This window comes from Bombus bifarius, unplaced genomic scaffold (assembly GCF_011952205.1).
Source record: "Bombus bifarius isolate JDL3187 unplaced genomic scaffold, Bbif_JDL3187 scf7180000008006, whole genome shotgun sequence".
Lineage (NCBI taxonomy): Eukaryota > Metazoa > Arthropoda > Insecta > Hymenoptera > Apidae > Bombus > Bombus bifarius.
The window spans coordinates 5,658-26,792 of record NW_022884384.1 but is presented as its reverse complement, the minus strand read 5'-3'; the positions used below and the strand labels follow the sequence as shown (position 1 = coordinate 26,792).

Here is a 21,135-nt window from a genome sequence, read left to right as displayed (position 1 = left end):
TTACTTCTTCTTTTGCTCTTCCATATCACAAGCGTGCTTGTATTCAACGAACCTTCGAACTCAATTTTCCAAAAAAAAAAAAAAAAAAAAAAAAGAAAGGAACGGCGTCTGCAACGAGGAATCTTCATTTTTCCTTCTCGACTTACTTTTGCAGAACGTCTTGCTGCACGAGTGTATCCACCCATGCGGGTTCACCCTATATACACCTGTTCGGAACGAACCGGAAAACAGCAAACGAAAGAGAAAGTAATACTTGGAAGAAAAAAACGACGAAAGAAGCGAGATTAAAGTCTTTCTACGGACAACATTCGGGATCACTTTGGGTCGTAAGTAATTCACGGCGAAGCATCTGAAAGCACTCCGTTAAAACGTACCCTTCGAAGAGAATGAAACTTCAATCGCGTATACCGGGGCTTCTGTATTACTCTTTCATTCTCTCTTTCTCTTCTTCGACGGTGCTCCCTTCGATTTGAAAGCTCGCTGAAGGTAATTGGTTGAAAGGGAAGAAAGCGCTCGAAAGCCCGCATTCTCGTTGCCGCTCGATTTGTGGATATAATCGTTTTAATTAAGCTTGATTATCTGCTTCCCCGTGCGCGACGGGCCAAAGGAAATCAAAAGGCTTCCTTTGTTGGCCGAAATATTCCTGATCCCTCTGCACCCGAACCAGTCGAATGCTACTCCGTATTCCTCATCGCGCGACAAAGACGCGGACGGAATATGATTTTTGGACCGGAAACCGAGACACCGATAATAACGATTATCAAACTATTAATGGCTCTTCAACGGCCTGTTACGGAAATAACGCCTTAACTTTCCGACCTTTGATATCCGAACACAGGACATCGAAGCTACCAAGTGTTTGCTATTCAGTTTGCTTTAATGAAATATTATTTTATTCGTTCGCTTTACTTTTCTTAATTTCGTGTTTCTTCTAACAACGTCAAGTAATCGCGCGCTTTGGAAACATATTCGATCGTTAAGTTACATCATCATCGATGTTGCAGAGATACGTTACTTAATTGCAGTTAACTTGCATAGTTATTACAAAACTTGGCGTTCTACTTACGTACATTACGAACATTCCTAACGTATGTTATGTAGCATTCCTAAACCACGCCTGAATTTCGATCAACTACGTACATCTGCATACCAAACATAATGGCCTCGCTATTTATAAAATTCATTAGAAATTTGCCAATCCATTCGTACAGATAACCACGAAACGCCATTAATCCGAGCCTAGTTCTCAAGTAAATCAACTTCTACGTACATGCGCATAATTTTTCATCTTAAGACTGAGATAAAAAAAAAGCAAGAACTTCATATTACGGAGCCTGCGAAACAAACAGTCCTGGAACCTTGAACCCCGCACACACGATCGTTTCTAAACCGCATTAGCGTAACATTGCGGCACGTTACGACTCTCGAATGTAACTGCAGGTTGCACCTACGCAAAGTGTAGGCACACGAGTTCCGCGCCTCCGGAACGTCCAGGTTCCCGATAAGGGAACGGCGTGGGGAAAATGGTGCCAAATCTACCTGGGTAATTCGTATTTCCAAGGCGCACAGCCACAGATAAGGAAAGCGACCGCGCGAAACGAATGAATTTGCCAACTTTTTTTAGCGACTTGCTGGTTCTTTGAAAAGATTTTCTTTTATTTTCCACGTACTTCTCTGAAATTTGTCTGACCAGACATTTGACAAATTATTGCGTTATATAACAATGATAATAATTCTTCGGTGGAAAAAAATGAAAAGCAGAACGGAAGTGAGGAAGGCGTCCAATACGACGAAGACGTTCAGGAACAAATAACTGAACACTCCTTTGACCACCCACCATTGCGAATCTTTAATAAGCTGCGCGTAATAACCTCTTCTGCCGAGTGAGCTAACGTATACGTGGGTGTCTTGGAGGTGTTGGACGCTTCCGGCCAACCAAAACGCTTGTAAACGGAAGACACGTGGCCAAACAAACTGATGGAAATATTTATTCGCGATGGGATCTTTTGTTGAAGCGTTGAACACAGTATGTGTGACAAGTTTGCACGTGTTTGGAGATGTATGATCTGGTTAAAACGTATAGTTTATTGCTTGCATCTAATTTAATCCCGCTGAACTTAACGTAATATTCAAGAGTAATAATTTTAAATACTTAGCAATTGAAAAAAATATAAGATACGCGTTCCGCTAAGCAGGAAATTCATAATAACATATTTTTAGAAAATGAAACGCGTTCTGTAAATTCTGAAATTTCTATTGTTACAATCGGAATTCAAAGACTATCATTTCCAGCACGATTCCGCAGTAAAGCAAAGTAAGCAACCTGTCACTATCCGTGAACGTGTGCACATTTCCTACCATCTTCTTTATCTTTCCTAACGGATACAACTGTATCAATTTAAGTAAACTGGTGCTTCGTAAACGCCCACCTAACCAGCCTGAAGTCGTTCGGACCAGGAAGAGAACGTTCACTGTAGGAAATGTACGATATTGGTTACAAAGCTATATAATAATCTTCGTGTACGAGCATCCATTACATTGTAAGGATCAGACTGAAAGCAAACATTCAACCACGAACCTATCGATAGAACGACGCTATTCCAGTTGAAACTATAATGCTTCATATATTCTCGCAATGAAACAATTTTCCAGTCATTTTTCACGAATTTCGTGATAACATAATGAAACGTTGTTCTTCTTGAATACGACCTACTTGATTCGATCTAATTATCTGGCATGTAACTACTACGATAAGTAGAACGGTGTACCGACACGTTTTACAGCCACTGAAAAGACGACGATAAAAGGTGAAAGAAAGAAGAAAGAATGCAAAGGAAAGAGGAACAAATTTCGGATACTAAATCGTTCTCGCGCACGAGAAGATTCACGAAAACACGCTGGGTAATTTCCTTAGGTCTCATTGTTCTGGCGGTGGAAGCACCGCATCCGTCTCTGTCGACGAAGCTTCTCCGTTTCCGCAACGATGGTGGAAACGCGGCAGCATTTCCACGCCGTTGGACGCACTGCGTGCAACCGGCAAACGGCGCCGGGACAAAAACGCCGGTGCAGCAATCACAGGCAAACGAACAGGCTGTGCAGCTTTGTTTCGAGTGCACCTTGCTCCGTTTCAAAAGATGGAACACGGCGTGCGCTCGAGGATCGGCTCAGACAGCAATTACGCGCGTTCGATGTAATCGGTCAGAAACGGTGGACCGACGATACCACGGATGTTTAAACGTTTTCCTCTCCTTGGTGGAGAAAAGAGATCGGTCGTTGAACGAATCGAACGCGAGATTTTCGATCGTGCTCCGACAATTGGTTTAATCTGACCGATTACTCCAATCGATGAATTGCTCCATTATGAGCCTCGCGTTGTGTATGATGGGACGTAAATTGGTTAACGTAAATTGGTAGGTGCAAACGCGTGCTTAACGATGGGAGCGAGTGATAGAAGCTTCAGAAATTAAAGGTAATTAACGCTGAATTTAAGCCTGTCGGTTATGTTCTTCTCTCGAAACGCGTCTCTAATTTACCATCGATCGACGATACCGAAGAGTCGGTAAAAGAAAAGGGAGAATAGAAACTCGTTCAACTGTTTCATATCTCATTTCATTCCCACGCACCGTCAATAAGAATAGACCGCCAACAGAGGATTATTTCTTCTTTTGTCATCTTATCGACGAGTCTGGCCGACTTCTCGAGCTCGCTAGTATATACTTCGAAAAGGTTAAAGGAGCTTCTTGGCCGCGCATTCTCCCGTTTGAAAAGAACGGCCAAAGGGGCAGAAAGAGAGAAAGGGAGGGCCGGCTGTCCTTCTTCCTTTCTCTTCTCGACAATGGGGGCGTTCCACTGAGTTATCGATCGTTTTCACGTTCCTGAGGCACAGGAACAGGCCTCGAGAGAGCCTCGACTTTGCCGAGTACGAAGCCACGACTCGAATTCGTGACTCCTTCCAACCATCGAAATCGATCCTTTCGAGAGGCGATACATCGATCTGACTCGCCGAAGGAAGCTTTCTAGAACGGTCAGGACCGCGATAGACTGCCACGAACGTTATATACGTGTACGCGCGTTCGTCTAATAATAGATCCGAGTTTGTACATTAACGAACTTCCGTGAACTCGCCGTTAAAGGAAACGAGGAAACCGGAAAGCCGAAAGTGCGGAGTAAATATAGACGGCTGCCTTCTGGCCGGGACAGCTGTGAAAACTCGGCGGACTTCGACGCGAAGTAGTCGAGCTACGCAGTTCGACAAGATTCCCATTGATAAATTTTCAATCGATCGTCTAACTCGGCTGGTTTTGGATCGTCTAACTCGGTTTTAGCAGAAATTTTTATAAATTTTAAATCGGTCTCGCAAGTGGATATTTCAATTTATCATTCCAAGATCAGTGAAAAGATACATACGATGATAAATACACTTTTATCGATTCGATAGAATTGTGATTATTCGCGTAAAGATATTCCATCTAAATTATTATACCATCCTGAAGAGTTTTATGGTATCCACTTATTTAGAAGACGTATGTATGTATAAAATTATGTAACAACTGTAGAGAAAGGAACTGAATTACGAGTACTTCGTAATGCGTAGAATAACACGGTATTTTCAGTTGAAACCACTTACCTCGACAGCCGAGATACGTCTATTTAAGGAACATTAAATAAAACACGAGCAATGAGCTCGCAAACGGAATAACCGGAGTCGTTTCTCACGGCAGATAATCGAGCGCAGCCGATACGTAATTTCACGCGGTATCACGCGTCAATTTGAAGCTTCAATTCCGAGCAATCATGTTCTAACAGTAATTTCGCCTAATGTTCGCCATTACCAGCGTCCAGACAGGAACAAGCTCGGCTACAACTTCGTGTAAACCGTCAAACGCTAATATTGTCCTTTAAGCCTGCGGGTTATACGCGAGACAGAGACAGTGAGACAAAGTGAGGGAAGTGGCACACGAGAGAACATTTGAAACACGTGCTGAGGATTGTAATTTAGGCGCGACTGCGACTCACGCCACCACGAAAAGCATACAGAGTTCACAAGGAACAACGAGTTGCTGTACGATGAACAGAATCGAACGAGCAATTTCGTCTACGTATCTCGTTTTTCTCTATTTCCACGGCATTGCGCGACAAAGAGGTTTCCAGATGAAGTTTACACGAGAAACAGATACACCATTTACCCTTAAGCCGCGCACTCGCTGCCGAATATGTTCGCTAACGGTGACTGAGACGAGCATTTTACGACTGCGATTTCCTTAGGAATAAATTCACGACTGGTTCTTGAAAGATACAAATAATATTTATAAAAATATACTTAGGATATTGATATATGCTAGTCTGCCGAAGCTCGGTTCGTAAAGTTACAAAATTATTTGTTATACACTCGCTGCTCGATTTTATATCGCTTATTTCTACTTGTGAAATTTATAAAAAGACACAAATACACAAGATTAATCGAATCATGGAAGCCGTACTAATTCAATTGTGTTTCTTCTTATCGCGATAGAAAAGTCAGACTGTGGGAAGCTTTTCGAGCTACGTGAAATATTCAGTCGCGAGAGGTGGCGCGTAAAAGGCAAAGCAACGCGCGGCGAGATTCAGACGAAACAATCTGATCGTATCTCGACAAAGCCGGTACCTCGACGATCTTACGAATTCTCCACGGTCATTCGTGACGAACCATTAAGAATTCCAGCGAGCGAGCTCGATTCGCGTTCACGTGCTTCGAAATCAGTTATCGGAGCGTGAAATTTTCACACCCTTCGCGCGGAAGCGTACTATATTTGTAAGAGGCTATTGATTATGGTTGAACTGTTGCCCGATCGATCCACGGGACACGATACGGCGAATTTAAAAAGGCATTGTATGGGAAAGAGAGACGACGAACGAAATCAAGCAAAAGGAAGCACGATAGGCGAAAGGTACGAGAGATAAAACGAAATGAAGAGAAACGAGACACGATGGACGAAACTTTCGGGAAAATAGGGCACCGCTAAGTAAAACGAACGCCAAAACCGCGATATAAAACGAAGATATCAAGTGCAAAACGTATAAAAAACTATCCAATGCAAAATGAAACGAAGGAAATCTCTATGGATGAAACAAGACGAGAGGGAAACGCGTTGAGAGAAAGCAGGACACGATGAACAAAAACCAGAGGAAAATAGCACATTAAACGCAAACCGATATACAAATAAACAGGACTAGATGCGAAACATATATAAAGAAGAGATATGAACGACAAAACGAAAGAAAGAAACAAAGCGCGAGAAAAAAGAACGAGATAAAAGGGCAACGCGATAAACAAAATGGCGTAGGAAGTAGGGCATCGAATACAAAAGGATCCACCAAACGTACCAAATAGAAAACCATATAAAGAAGGGCAGTAAATGGAAAACGATATAGAAAAAAAGCATAGGAAGCGTAAAACGAAACGGAAAAAGACGCGACGATGGGCGAAACGAACGACAGAAACTTACAACAGAAGCGCTCGACGAAAAGGGAAGCGGCTATATATCGTGAGCAAAGTGCGTGCATGCGTGCGTGCGTGCGTGCGTGCGTGCGTGCAACGTTCGTACAATTAATGACGGAATCGCGTGTGTGACTTCTCGAACGTCGGAAGGGTGCAGCTCGAGTGCACCACCTTTGGAAAACAGTGAAGGCACGCGTCGTCTACCTGCAGCACGCCTGCGTGCACCGACTGCATAGGTGCACGCATGTTCCTGCAGGGGGTTGCCCGACGTCGGTGCATGATTTACAAAGTGTTTACCGGATCCATACAGCCCTCACGAAAACTGGTGACGTTTCTAATTAGTCCAAGCTACGAATAAACGTCGTGTCACTCGGAATCGTGTTCGTTAACTCGCGGTGTTTAGGGATATGCGATTTACATCTTCTTAAATGACTGTGCAGATTTTCTCGCGGTAACGTTACGATACGACGATGTATTTACGAGCAGCGATTTAATATGAAGCGATGCGAAGACTCGGATATCATTTAGAGAATCTGTTACACGAATTGATAGTACGATGAAGAGTTGACGCGTCGTTCGAAGTCCAGAAGTTTGTTCGAACATATAACTATGCAAGATTTGTATTTGGTTTTCTTGTGCGAGAAAACAAGACCGTGTTCAAGGATAATTTTACTTCAACAAGGTGCGAGAGAAATAATTGCGACTAAAAATTGATAAGTAGCAGAGAATTTTCGAATGATCTCGTAAGTCACTACATATCTCTAGGAAGAAAATTAACCTCTGTGTAGGAAATTATTAATTAAATAATGAAATTGTATTACACAGGAAATAGTAGTACTGAAAATTAACAAAATATTAATTACAGAAATATATGGATACTCGCTTGCATCTAAAGTTAAAACTCGTGTCGTTAAAATAATTAGGTATAACCAGCACCGTAGATGCTTTGCGAGATTTACGATCCTGTTACGAATAACTACGCGAACAAAATTCTCGACGTTTTAATTTACGTTAAAAGTTTTGCTTTAATGGGAGTCTGATTAACGGCGAAGGAGACTGTAGTATGCAGGCTTCGCTCAATGCTAAATAAGATACTAAATAAAAACAGAGCGTACAAATTCCTTTCTTATATACAAATGCAAATCCCATCCTTACACGCGTCTTACCATGTTTGAGGATTCTCGAAAAGCCCACATTTTGCTACCGTTTCTCCGAAAATACTCTTCCACGAGCGTGCTATCCTGTTGCAGAGGAATTTTTCATACGGTACGACGTATAAACGTCCAATTACGATCTCAAACAAACAATCTTTTAAACTCATCGGCTTTTCGCCAATTCCGCTCAATAGCGTTCAAACGACACAGACAGAGCGTGCTTCTGAACGCCGCACAATACGCGGAAGAAAATTCATAAGCAAAGCCGCAAAGCCGTCGCTTCGGGGAACGAACAAATCTTCTAGCTTCCATGAAACTGTGTAATTCCGTTATTTATTTACGCGAGGCCAGAAGGAGGAGAGAAAGAAAGGAAACAATTGGTAACACGCGATTCGCGCATACACGCGAGGACACGAATGCTGGCGTCTTGCGATCCTCGCAACCCCTTCGGGGAATCCCTAGCCGCGTAGTGTGAGGTCGCGAGCGGTGTATAAGCGGGGACACGGACGTAAGTGACTACGGACCACTCCGGAGGGTGCGAAGATAAACCCTGTAAACATTCGGGATAAAGCGGGTCCCCGGGGAGACGAGAGAAGAGATTCAAGAAAAGACGAGCACGCCCCGTCCCGTGCAGCCACTGTTCGACGATTAAAGGCCGTGGAAAGAAGAAAATGCAGAGGAGAGATTGAATTGCGGCGTATAATGTGTTAAAACGACCACCCAAAGCGAAGAAAGTTGTAGTTCTTTCGTATTTTTGTTATATTCCATTATTTATAGCCATTCTTTAACTTTGCAAATCCTTCAGGATATTTAATTCGGATATTATTTTCTCGAGAAAATGAAACAATTAAGATCCCCTAAAAATTGTTCGTAGCTGAGTTTGACGAATTACAAGGCGAGTTATACTTCGCTTCGTTCTAATATCCTTTTGACGCGAGCGATCCACCCTTAAGCCCAGATAATCCTACCCGACAATAAATTTTTATACGTTTAAATCACTACCGAAATTGGATTTTGTCTTGTTAGATCGTCGAAACTTCCCACTGTGCGACAAAATGAAAATTTCTTCGCGATGTATTGGCGGTGAAAAAGGGGGGTGGAGAGTCGCGGCTAAACAAAGTCGAGAAGAGAACAATGTGCGAAGAGAATATACGGAACGGAGCACATCAGCCACGGTTGGGGTGCGTTTGATTAAACCCGGATTCATGGAAGAACTTCATTTCCACGGAATTGATTTCCGTGTGCGAAGACAAGATAGCGGGAACGCGACAGAGATACGATCGTTGCTAGGAAAGCAAAGTTTACGGAGACCGGCGTAGATAATGGGCCGTATTCTCTGGTACTATAAATGAGATCAGCAAATTGGAGAACGTGATCGCTATCGGAGATAATGCATCAGCTGTTCGCGCCTTTATCGCGATAAAAAGCCACGCTTTGGCGTGGCTAAATATTTGCGCATCGCTCTCTTCTTCGCAACGATAAGTCTGCGTTTACGCGAGATAAGAACAGCAGATAACAGGTGACTTGGGTGCTGTTAAGTATTCAAATATTCGGGCTACTCCTGCCCTCCGTTAAATTTAAAAGAGACCAAAGGGTATCTCTAGAATTATTATCATCCAAAAATCACAACGATTCCCATCTCATTCGAAATTCAAAGGATCCGTCGTAACATGAATTCGTGACAGAGATAGCATACAAGATACATGTTACACACGCACACATCTCCGCAAGAATTTACTAACACAACTCGTTACCTCAAATAGCACACATTACAGTATCTTCTTTTCTAAAAAAAAAAAAAAGAAAAAAACATACCGTTTCGAGCAAGAAAACCCCATAGACTTCCGGAAAGACAGTGGAAGCCGGATTTTTATTCGACCACAATGCTTGGACGTGGACAATGTACGCTGGAGACCGTACACGAGCGAAAGGGAAACAGGCGAAAGTGATATAGACAGACAGATAGACAGACAGGAGGGCACCGCGTAACCGTACGAATTCCGAGCAAGAAACGTGGTAGAATAACGCAACACGCATGCAGGAACCGTTTCAGGACTTTATCTTTATCGGACATTTCTATCTTTTTTCTGTCTGGCCGCTTGGCTCGTCGAGTACCGCGGAAAATGGGTGTACGCATCCCACACGCGCGAGGCACACGGGTCTGCGTACGGCAAAAAGGCTGTGCGTCTCTTACCACCCCCTTCTTCGCCTTCTCGTCCCAAGTATTCCCTTTCTGGAGAATACCGGTGTGCACAGAGAGAAAAGAAAGAAATAGAGAAAAAGAGAGAGAGAGCTCTATTAATAGACGACGCACTTATACTTCGAAAGCGGTGCGGCTTCATCGAAGCTTGGCGAATATCAGAATTCCGTTCCATAGCATGAGCAAAGAGGGGAGAGAGGACGAAGAAAAGCGGAGCAACAGGGATCGAAAAAAAGAACGCGAAGAAAACGAAGGGAAAGGAAAGAATGAAAAAAGAAGAGGGAAGACAGGGAAAAAGCGGACCCCGGTTGAAGACCTCATCGATCGACTCGCCGCCGGCTCAATATCCTTGAAAAGCGCAACGCGCCAGCGTAATTGCGATGGAGGTCATGAACAAGGTCAATAACCACGTACAATCCCCGCTGAAATACTTTCTATCGAATGTGGAAGCTGCGAGAGTCATGGACTGGCGGCTGAATTTCAACGGGGCGTCGCGCCGCCGCTGTCGATCGATCGGTTATCGAAGAGTTGCAAACGTTCTACAGAATCGCACTGGAGAACGATGACATTGAAAATTCCGCTGTCGGAAAACTTCGGCTGTTCTAAACGGCTAATATTTTTCATTTCGTTGAAATTATAAATCGTCTTGCGGAATATGAAAGGGTTCGACTAACGAAGATAAAAGAAGAAAATATTAATTACCGATTGAAAAAGAAATTTTAAACGAGTTCGATAAAAGCTCGATCAAAATTATCGGAGATAACGCAACGTTCTTTGAATTTAACGACTCTAAACCGATATAAAACGGAACGATCGTATTCCCGGTATAACAACAAAACAATACCTACTCCTTGCTATCTTATTGAAACAACGTTAGCGAATACGTAATAATCGCGATCAGACAGCAAAAAGATCAGAAGGGACGGATAGAAACTGTGTCGCTAATTCCGCTAATTCGCTACTCGAGTGACCATTCTCGGGACAAGAGTGTTCTCGGTTGGTGTACCTACATAAATATATCTCTGTTGGCTCTCTGTTCCAGAGAATAGCTCTTAGCTCGTGCGAAAGAAAAGCGGAACAACCGAACGAAAAAACGAACAGGGAGATGAATTCGTTCTCCTTCTCGTCTAACCGGTCACCACTAACCTATTGTACTCGCCTTCGACGCGTTCTTCGCCATGTAAAATTTAACGAGCGCTTGTAATTCTAACGTATCTCCTCGTTTCCCTTTCTATCACCTTGTTTCGGAGCAAAAATATCGACAATGTACAGTTGCGAGGATACGATCGTAAAAATGTACGACGAACCTCGTACGACACAGGATTAAAAGCGCGAAGAAAGAAAAGCTTCGAAGAAACTTCGTTTAAAGCTCGCACCTGTCTATAATCATTACGGCGATCGTTTTTATAGTCGCAATTAAGCGCAAACGCGCGAGACCCGGTGTCACGCGCGATATTGCTTCCGCTTCCGGTAAACGCGAAGACGATTCAAACTTACCATCGCACGCTGGGAGAACCTCTGTCTCCAACCGTGAATTGATAAGCAATGTTAGCCTGAATGTTCCCTTCGACTGATAAGACTAGATTACGACTTGGACGCACGAGCATCTGGCGTCGTCTACGTTAACCTTGTTCTTCCGCGTTAACCTCGTTCGTTTCACGGAGGCCGCGTGGCTCTGCGATAGTGTACATCCTCGAATTGACCGTCGCCGTATCGAGCAAATCTTATTACGGGGAAATTGCGCGTACCAAGTAACGATTACGAGCGACGTTGATTTCGACGATTTTACGTCGAATACTGTTAAGTACACGAGATTCGAACGTATAAAAATGCAAATTACCGATAACTTTACGAATGTTAGAGATAAGAATTTAGCAAACAGTTACAGCAACGTGTGAATATTACGTGACTGGAGTTGCTATTGAGTTTTAGGAATGAAATTGTAATAGTTATTTTTTAGAAAATGTTCTCAAAGGTAAACGATCATTTTCTTTACCTTTTTTCTTCTAAAAAAGAGCTAGGTCATGTAGTCAGACTCGGAAGATTATGCAGATATCTAATTTACCATATATTATACAATTGAGTTAACGAAAAATTAAAACATCTATTATTTTCCAAAAGAATCGTAACGAGATTAGGATTATCTACTGTACAGTGTATATACCTTCAAGACAATACGGGTTTCAAATACTTATCGCCGCTATATAATATTTTAGATACCAAAACTTAAACAATTTTCTATTTTTCCGAAGGATCGTAACGAAATTACAATAGATGTGACACTGACAAAAATATGGATTTGAAACTGCTCGCGATAATCTTGAGATACCTTACGGTACTCCGAAACATAAATGCCGAACGAATTAACGTTAACCTTGTCCGTCTTGTTAACCTTGTTCAGTTTACTCGAATCGAGCATGCCCGCTCGCCCACGTAGCCGCCAGGAATCGTGAAAGTGATGTTATAGGTAGGCATAAGCGACGCTCGTGCCCGCGAGCTAAATTCCACTTCCATCGAAAAAAAAAGAAAACAAAAATTCCGAAGTGGCGCATGCATACTTTTCATAGTCGATAAATAACAACAAATCTTTCGATCAAAGTCAATGACCACACCTGTAGCGTTTGGCAACGCTGCGGGTGTGGACTTCACACGGACATCCGTACGTGAAGACGAGAAAAAAGAAGGAAAATGGAAGAGACTGGAGAGTTAGACGCAGATTCAAGATACAAGAAATAAAGATATCAACGAGAAATCCGTGCCAATGATACCGAATCTCTGCGTCTGTCCCTTCGATATTTTCCAGATCATTGAGCACCGTTGCCGGATACGTCATCCTATGATGGTATATATGTATACTACTTTGTTCGCGTCCAGCGAACACGCCGCCCTCGTGTTACGAGGATATCCGCGCTAATACGGCAACGAGAGGGATATACGATTGTCCTTACTACATATTTGTAGCTGTCTTTCCATTCAGACAACGTATATATATTACAGGCTATATGTTATATCATGACATTAACGAAAAAGGGATACGCAGATTTGAAATAGTGAAACGTCAGTTTAAAGAATCGAAGTATCTTGTCACTCCATTTGGCAGCTGTACAGTTATGGTAGAAAGGATGAAACGTGTAACGCATAGCCTCGGGACCGATTGGAGACGCGGTTTAAAATATTATTCCATGTGAATACTCACCGGAACGATGGCCCGGGTGCTCTAGCTGTCGCCTAACGATTCCGGCTACTCCACGAGATCCCGCGAGGACGAAAAATCCTGTCGCACAAGCGTCACGCACTGTGTCAACCACGACGGTACTCTTACGACCGATCGGTCGAAGGACGAGAGACGTTTCCCGGTGCACCACGGACGCACTCGTGTATTCGAACGCGTATCTCGAGTGCTACGCGATACGATATCGATGGGCCTCGGGCCGCCATGCACTGACTGTCGAGACTGCGGCCGCTTGTCTCGCGCATGTCTTCATCGAACGCGCGCGCATCTCCCGTTTCGAACGACCCGTGGAATGCTGGGAGCTCGCTGCCAGCGCTATCTTTCGGTGGATCTCGCAAGTTACATTGAATCTCCTGTTGTATAGGTAGGAAACCTACAACCCGACATTCCATCGCAGATGGAGTACAGAATGGACGTGACATTACTGTACGATACTAATTAAAGGATTCGTTTAATTATTTTCGAATAAAATTGAAATTTAATATATCTGAACATAAAAATATAAATTTTTGAATCTTTTGAATCTATTTTTACTCTTGCATTCTCAAATCGATTATTAGATACACGGATACTGAGAGTTCGGCTACAGGCATCAAGAAATTTAAGGGATGATTCTTAAAACCGAAATAAGACGAAAATCAAAAATGAAAAATTGCGCTTTCGATTTTGTTTTTCAGTTACTGACAATTAAAAATCGGTCACAATATCCCTGCACGCGAGCAAACCCTTTTATACGAATGAAAGGATGTCTGCCTAGACAGCGGGGCACACAGTGATCCTTAATTAAACCGAACGACACATGAAGGGAAACTTATCTCGGCGAGTCGTATGGAAGAAGACCATGATATTCAGAGAACGTAAACGAACCCACGCGACGTTTTTGCAAAAAAAGAGAATGGTAGATTGAACATTAAACCTGCTTACTCTTGAACATCCATAAGAGGTTTGGATAGAGTTATTTAATTCTAGAATACTCCGTTCTTATTTATACTTTACTCAGTACGAAAAATACTTGTTATTAGTTACGCTTCTAAATTATATCTCAATTATATTTCACTAATGTAATAATCCATAGATGCATTGATATGAACACCTAGTTAGGATCGCAGCCAATTAGCTCATATTACTTGCCATATAATTGATAATTATACCAGTTATACAGTTAATTACTTTGCTATATAGTGGCATAATTAGTAATTATATATCAAATAATATGATTGCCCAGGTCTCACCACGAGGAGGTGCTGCGAATGGAGACCCACCCTATCCGCGACCCATCCACCCTCCGTTTACGCAAAAAAATCTTAATAATTCATCATCAAATAAATACTCCTTTTGGTGTTCGTTTACATAATGTTCAAAACAAACAGCAAAAGGAACTTTAATAAGAAAAACCGACAAAAGGACAAGAGAATAAGATGAAATATGTACCACATAGAATTAACTACTACATAACATTCATTCTACAATGCCCACGCTTTTACTACCATACCATGCTTTTACTACGATGCTAACTATTTACTACCTGCACCTTATATACTTAGTTACTTAGATTACAACCTCAAAGTAGCCTGCCTAATCATAAATCACACTTACGTAAAAATCTAAATATCTACTTACATTATGTACGTAATAATCTAAATGTAATAAAGGGAAAGAAAAGGGAAATTCAATCGAAGAAAGAAATTCAAACGAAGGAAATAAATTCAATCGAAGAAACAAATTCAATCGAAGAAAGCTTAGTAAAATTCTATAAAATATATATAATTAGTCCCTGATGGGTAATTCTTTTGAACCTTAAGCATATTTAAGATGCTAATTCATTTACTGGATTTGGTATATAGAAGAAACAGGCATCTCTAAAACGAGAACGTTTTATACGTGAAAAATAAACTACTAATAATGGTCAATTATAGATCAAATTACTATTGATTAAATTTTAGCAAAAATAAAGAATCATCTATATTTTTTTAACGAAACTACGGTTACGTTGAAAATAAAAATTTTATGTAATTAAATTTAAACTGAATTAAAAATTGAAGATTTCATTTGAAATAACTAAGATGAGAGAAAACCCGATTATTATAAAATCACTTGCTTCGTCTTTTAACTTTTAACAATATCTGTTATTTCCTGCAACAACATGGTGACTTGCAACATAGTGAACCGAAAGATATGCACATAAAACATTTTGTGCAGAATTTTTGTTACAAACGAACGAAGATCGCGAATGAACTTTTGTTTCGTGCAAATGAAATTCGAATATTTAAAAAATTCTACATTACTGTTAAAAGATTGAAAATATCGCGGTCGAAAAGATTCTAAAAGTTATGGTTCTAAGAACGAACAATCACCAGCATTAATTCTAATAGCAATGAATTAAATTTTGAAAAATATTTCAAGCCTTCATAACAACATTAAGATATTTCATTATAATACTTTGTTACGCATGAAATCGCTCACAATTTCATACATGTATATGTATATATACTATACATTCGTAATAAAATTCTATATTTTAGCAGTCATGGTAACGTTAACACTGACAGATAAATATGTCTTATAGCAGTATTTTCAGTAATAAACGTAGTAATAAGGGGCGCATTAAGAAGGGGCGCTGAAAAAGAAACAAAACAGTAGCCAGAAGGGCTATTAAAATTCGATCGTGTTCCACTCTATATAAACCCGAACAACAAACCGTGAGTGGAACGGAATATTATTGTTTCGCAACGCTAATTTGCTACTATTATTTATGGAGTAGAAAATTCTCAAAATAAAACGCGATGAGTGCTTCGTTATATCTGCAATATCAATTAATCTACCATTAAAAAAAAAAATTTTGAAAATTCCCGAAATTTGATACGCAACTCTAATAAATATAAATCTACGCACTCGTATTTAAACAATACGCAACACTAATAGCGAAAGATCGCAGTGCAACCATCTAGAAGGTTGCCGATGAACGATCACACATGTACAGCTCTTGTAGCTGTATCGTGTGATCCAGGAACAGTGTCCGACAAATGTAGTCGGAGGGTTTGGGCATTTTATAAACGCAACTCTACTTAACAAAACGCGATCATTCATTATCGCAACGCTAACTCTTAAAGTGAACTTAACAAAAATTACTATTTACTGTATAAAAAAAGCTACTTTAAATATTCTGGTATTGCTACTTGCAATACTATAAATTAATTGAAAACTAAGACTTCTATAATCTAATTTTGGATAATAAAAAACAGGATAAATTCCAAAAATTCATAATAAAAATTGCAAAAAACAAACGCGATATCGTAATTCGCAACTCTAAAGCAAACGCGATTATCATTTTATCGCAACTCTAATTCAAACCGTAATCATTTTCTCGCCACACTAATGAAAAGCCACGATGTTATTTCGCAACTCTAATACAACCCGTAATTAATTTGTCGCAACACTAATAAGAAAAATCGCGATTTGCCCAATGGGATAATGGACCGACATATATATCGGCCACAGGAGCAAAGACTACTACTACTAAAAATACTAAAAGCGAGCATAGTGACAAAGTAGTAACAATAATGACTTCCCATGCTCTGGATGACCCAGAGGATGGGGAGCCATCAGTAGTTGCCCTCTTGAGTGGCAGTTTGCCGGGCCTCTTCGGCTTATAGCCTCTTCTTTCTTCGGGCGCAATGCCCGCTGAAACTTAAATCTAAGCTCGAGACTTCTAAATCGCAAACAAAAAAAAAAACTTATAAAGGTAAAATAAAAATATAAACCGCGGAAGCTAATTGAAGTGCACATGGACTGACCAACGATCACAGTAGTGATCGTTGCCCACTCGCACGTGCGTGCTCGAGCAATAAACGTTCGTTTCGACCCATTCGCGACCGCGACCGCGAAATTCGAAAAATCGAAAGGCAAAACCAGAGACGAGTGCATGCTCTACTCGTGCCAGTTTCACCGTCGATTTTTCAAATCAGATTTCCAGAAACAGGTTGGTCACGCGAAAACGCGCCTACCCGACCAGAGACTGTGCCAACCTGCCCGGCCCTACCTACTTATAATTAACAGACATACCAGAAAGTATACTACCTATCCTACCTAGCGCTATATTTAAAAAATGGCAAAACAGGCACACCAACACACTCGCTCCACGGTTCTCACACAAACGCTCGGGCGCAAAGGTCCTACACTAGAGAGGACGTCCCGGGACGCCTCCGACACCCGAGCTTAGCAAACATGCACTCTCTAAGGTACGTACCTTTTTTCTGAAATCGACTGACGAAGGCTAGTGACCATTGCGTAAAACGTGATAAAACACGTCTAAAGAAATTATATTTTTTAAATAAATATAAGTAGACTTGGAATTATTGCAATTGATAGTAATATCAAGAGTGTGATTACACTTAATCGTGTGGATGATATTATCACAAATTGTGATTGTATCGAGACGTAAAGTGAATCGATATATGTTTCGACATTTTTAATATTTGATGTTTTAACGAATGAGAAAAAGCGACGCAGTTCCACGGCCTAACAACACACACACATAACGTGGAAAATACGTCGTGCACGATACACTAACACATCGTCAGTCGCTGACAAATTATTACATTACTTAATTCTAGATCATCGTGCCCAGTGTCTTTCTCCCATTCAAGTAGCACCTGGGCACGTGAATGAGGTCCTGACAATGGGCACGGAAAGGGTTAAACCTGAAAATCCTGAACTAAAAAGATGATTAGTTTGTGTAATTTTTATTTAACGAACTAACGTTCTTTGATTTTATATTTTACTACTTCGTTTCTGATTAACTCTACTTTATTAATTTAATAGTAACAAAGTAACTCTACTATATTAATTTAATAAATCAAAACAAAACTTTAATATTGCAAAAAAGGTAGCGTTAATTCTAAATGACTGAGACTCGATCAAATGGAATAATTGACTTTAAATATATTACTAAGAAAGAAATAATCTCAGGCGATCTTTTTATCAAAGCACATACTCGAAAATGCAGAAGCAGTGTTCAAAATTATTGCTTTGATTCAAAAATCTGCCTGTCGCGAAGTGTCTTCTTGCACGTAAAATTTCACACATTCTTGTACGGAAAAAAATGAATTTTAACTCATATTTTAAAATCTAGCCGAAGTGAAATAAACGAACGTGACTTAATATTGTCACGATTAATTCATTGCTTAAGATCAAGTATGTTTATGTGAAACAGGTATATTCGTGTACATATTTGCCATTTGCAAATATTTATACGGAATGTTAACATGCATATTATAAATAACACGAATATATTCTGAAGTGTATGTACTTAAACTAATTATTATAATCGCGCTGTGCAAGAAGACCTATCCTAAACTAATAAATTTAAAAAAAGAAGGTTACTACTCACGGGTATAAAAAATACCCGCGGTCACTATGCTCGCAACAAAATTCTACGTAATACAACCGGTCACCCGTGCCGATTCGGACCTTTCATCCTACGACATGATTGAGTGACCGGAGGAACAAAAATGCATGCGACTCACCGTTCGATGCGGAGAAACAGAGGACGTACCATGGATGCTGCGCCACCCCAGCGAATATCATCAGGGAGACTAACATCAGGCAGGAACCGTGTAAAGTCCAGTGGTGGAAATGGTGGTTGTTTAAGGGCGGGGGGGGGCGGGGTGAGAGGAAGAAGCGAAACGTCGTTTCGACAATTATCTTCTTTTTCCTATCGAACGTTTATTTAGAAAATACTGCTATTTTTTATACTTAAAAATTATTATTAAGAAATTGAAATAAGTATGAAAGATATTATTTAGTTGAAAATAGTGAGATATTTCTCGATAGAGAACAAATGCTTACGAATACCGTGAATGCAATGCAATCGTTTGCAAAAATTATACTGTTCGCAATTAGAATATATGCTGTGAATTTTCGTTATTAGAATACGAAATATACATTCTACTAATACACTATAGTCGCGTATTATAAATGTTAGAAAATATTTGCAAGAATACAAACGCGCGCGAAACCTTGTTTCGAGGTGTTTGAATCTAACTGTTACAAAGTTGCAAGTTTATGGCGTTAACTGTAGCAAATTCACATAATATAGCAAAAAAAATTGAATCCGATAAATGAATTAAAGTGATATAACTCAATTTGAGACAATAAAGATAATTCGTTAGGAATTCTTTTGAAATAAGAGAATGACTTCATACATCAGAAATAGAACAATAATTTATTTAATCGTCTTTACTTTCATCTTAATATTTCAAATAATTAAGAAATAATCTATTTTTAAATATGTATGAAATAAAATATAATAAATGAAAATAAATATAAATTCTATATCAAACGTTATCCATGCTCGAATAAAAAGACAACAAAATAGTTCATGCAAAGCTGTCGTAATTAAAATAAATTCATTGGATTGATCATTAAATTGACCATAAATATTCATCGGATTGATCATTAATCTCTTTGCTTTCATATATTAATATTCCTGTTATTTTTATATTGTCTCTGCTATCGATAAATAACCTGCACAAAAAATAACTAAAAATTAAAACAGATGTATAAAATAATTGAATGAAATCACAGTCAATCTCAAATTTTATTATAGAAGTTTACGAAAGAAGCTAATATTAGAATCTAATATAGTAACAGTATCATTTAGTAAATAAACAACTGAAGAAGAATTAAAACAAAAGGTTTCAGAAAACCACTTAATTTCATTATCTTAATGTACAATGAATCCTAAATCAATGTGTATTAATTGAATGATATTAATAACGAAATATAAACGATAGTAAAAAATATAGCAATGGATATTACGAAAAATATAGTAATGATAGTAATGAAGAACCAACGCCACCAATACGTTAGAATCCATGTTATTGCTACGATATGAAACGACTGAATTGCACCTTAGTTTCTCTGTGCAACGTACAAAGTAATGGAGGAAGGGAGAGGCGACGAACCAGCCGGCGGTACAAACAGGTACACAGTTAACGATTACATGCAGTTACAAAATTAACGATCTACACACAAACAACGTATACAACTACAAAAACATTCATTTTCTACGTAACGCTTACACAAATCTTTCCAAACATCAAACAAAACACGCATACACGCAATATCTACCTCCTACACAACGACTACACCGATCAGTACAAATATCGTACATTAATTCGCAACCCTACTGGCAGCATTCGGTATCAAACACACATTTATCTAACTTGGAACGAAAAGAAGAAAATGTAGCTACTGACACTGTATATACCATTTCGTGTCTTGCAGAAGGGACATACGAGTCGCTGTACTAAACTGCTTAACGTTCTACTTTTGCGACACTATAAGATATTGAAGATATTGAAAAGTTATAAACTCTAACGTGATCTCAATAGGTTTCCCTTAAAAATGGGAAAACAAGAAAATGCCCGATGAATCAGATGATAAAGGAAAAAGTCGCGGCGCGCCCGTAACGAACGAGATCGCGATCTCTCGAAAGAACTAACAAACCTACGCGACGTACCCCCGTACACGAGATAACCCCGAGGTTCAGCGGAAAGCCCAAGAATTGACCGTAACTCGATTCCTGTTTCGCCGTTCGAAACTTACACGAGTCGCGGTCGATGGCGCCGACCGGTGATGCTAGTGATCCACGGGTAATTCAGCCGTGGATCCAGCACATAGGCCAGCAACTTAACACACTCCAACTGAACATGTGGAACCCGGGGATGGACCGCTGAACAGGATTACGAAGGCAAGAGGCCTCAACTGAACAGTGGGGTCCACTCACGGGGAGGGACCGCTGAACAGGATTACGAAGGCATTGACCTCAACTGAACAGTGGGGTCCACACCCGCGGGCCCGAACAGAATTACGGAGGACGTGAAATTGCAGGTCCCTGACCGAGTACCAAAGTACCAATCGGACAGGACTGCAGATCCACGACTGAATCCCCAACAGATTCGCTAGCATCACCGGCGCGACGACAACTCCCGCGATCCGATGCGAACGTCGAGCAGTCGTCGAGCAGTCACCGAGACAGAGGTGTCCTTGGGGCGACTTACGAATCCAA

The 21,135-nt window shown here is 40.4% G+C and overlaps 1 protein-coding gene across 1 annotated transcript in view; it reads right to left on the bottom strand.

Moving 5' to 3' along the window:
- Positions 1–13,294, bottom strand: part of LOC117206308 (amyloid beta A4 precursor protein-binding family B member 1-interacting protein-like) — a 146,104-nt gene extending 132,810 nt beyond the window's left edge. Inside the window, exon 1 of the mRNA XM_033445533.1 lies at positions 13,029–13,294. The gene's annotated coding sequence lies outside the window, so the exon portion shown is untranslated. The remainder of the gene's footprint in view (positions 1–13,028) is intronic.
- Between the last annotated feature and the right edge of the window lie 7,841 nt (positions 13,295–21,135).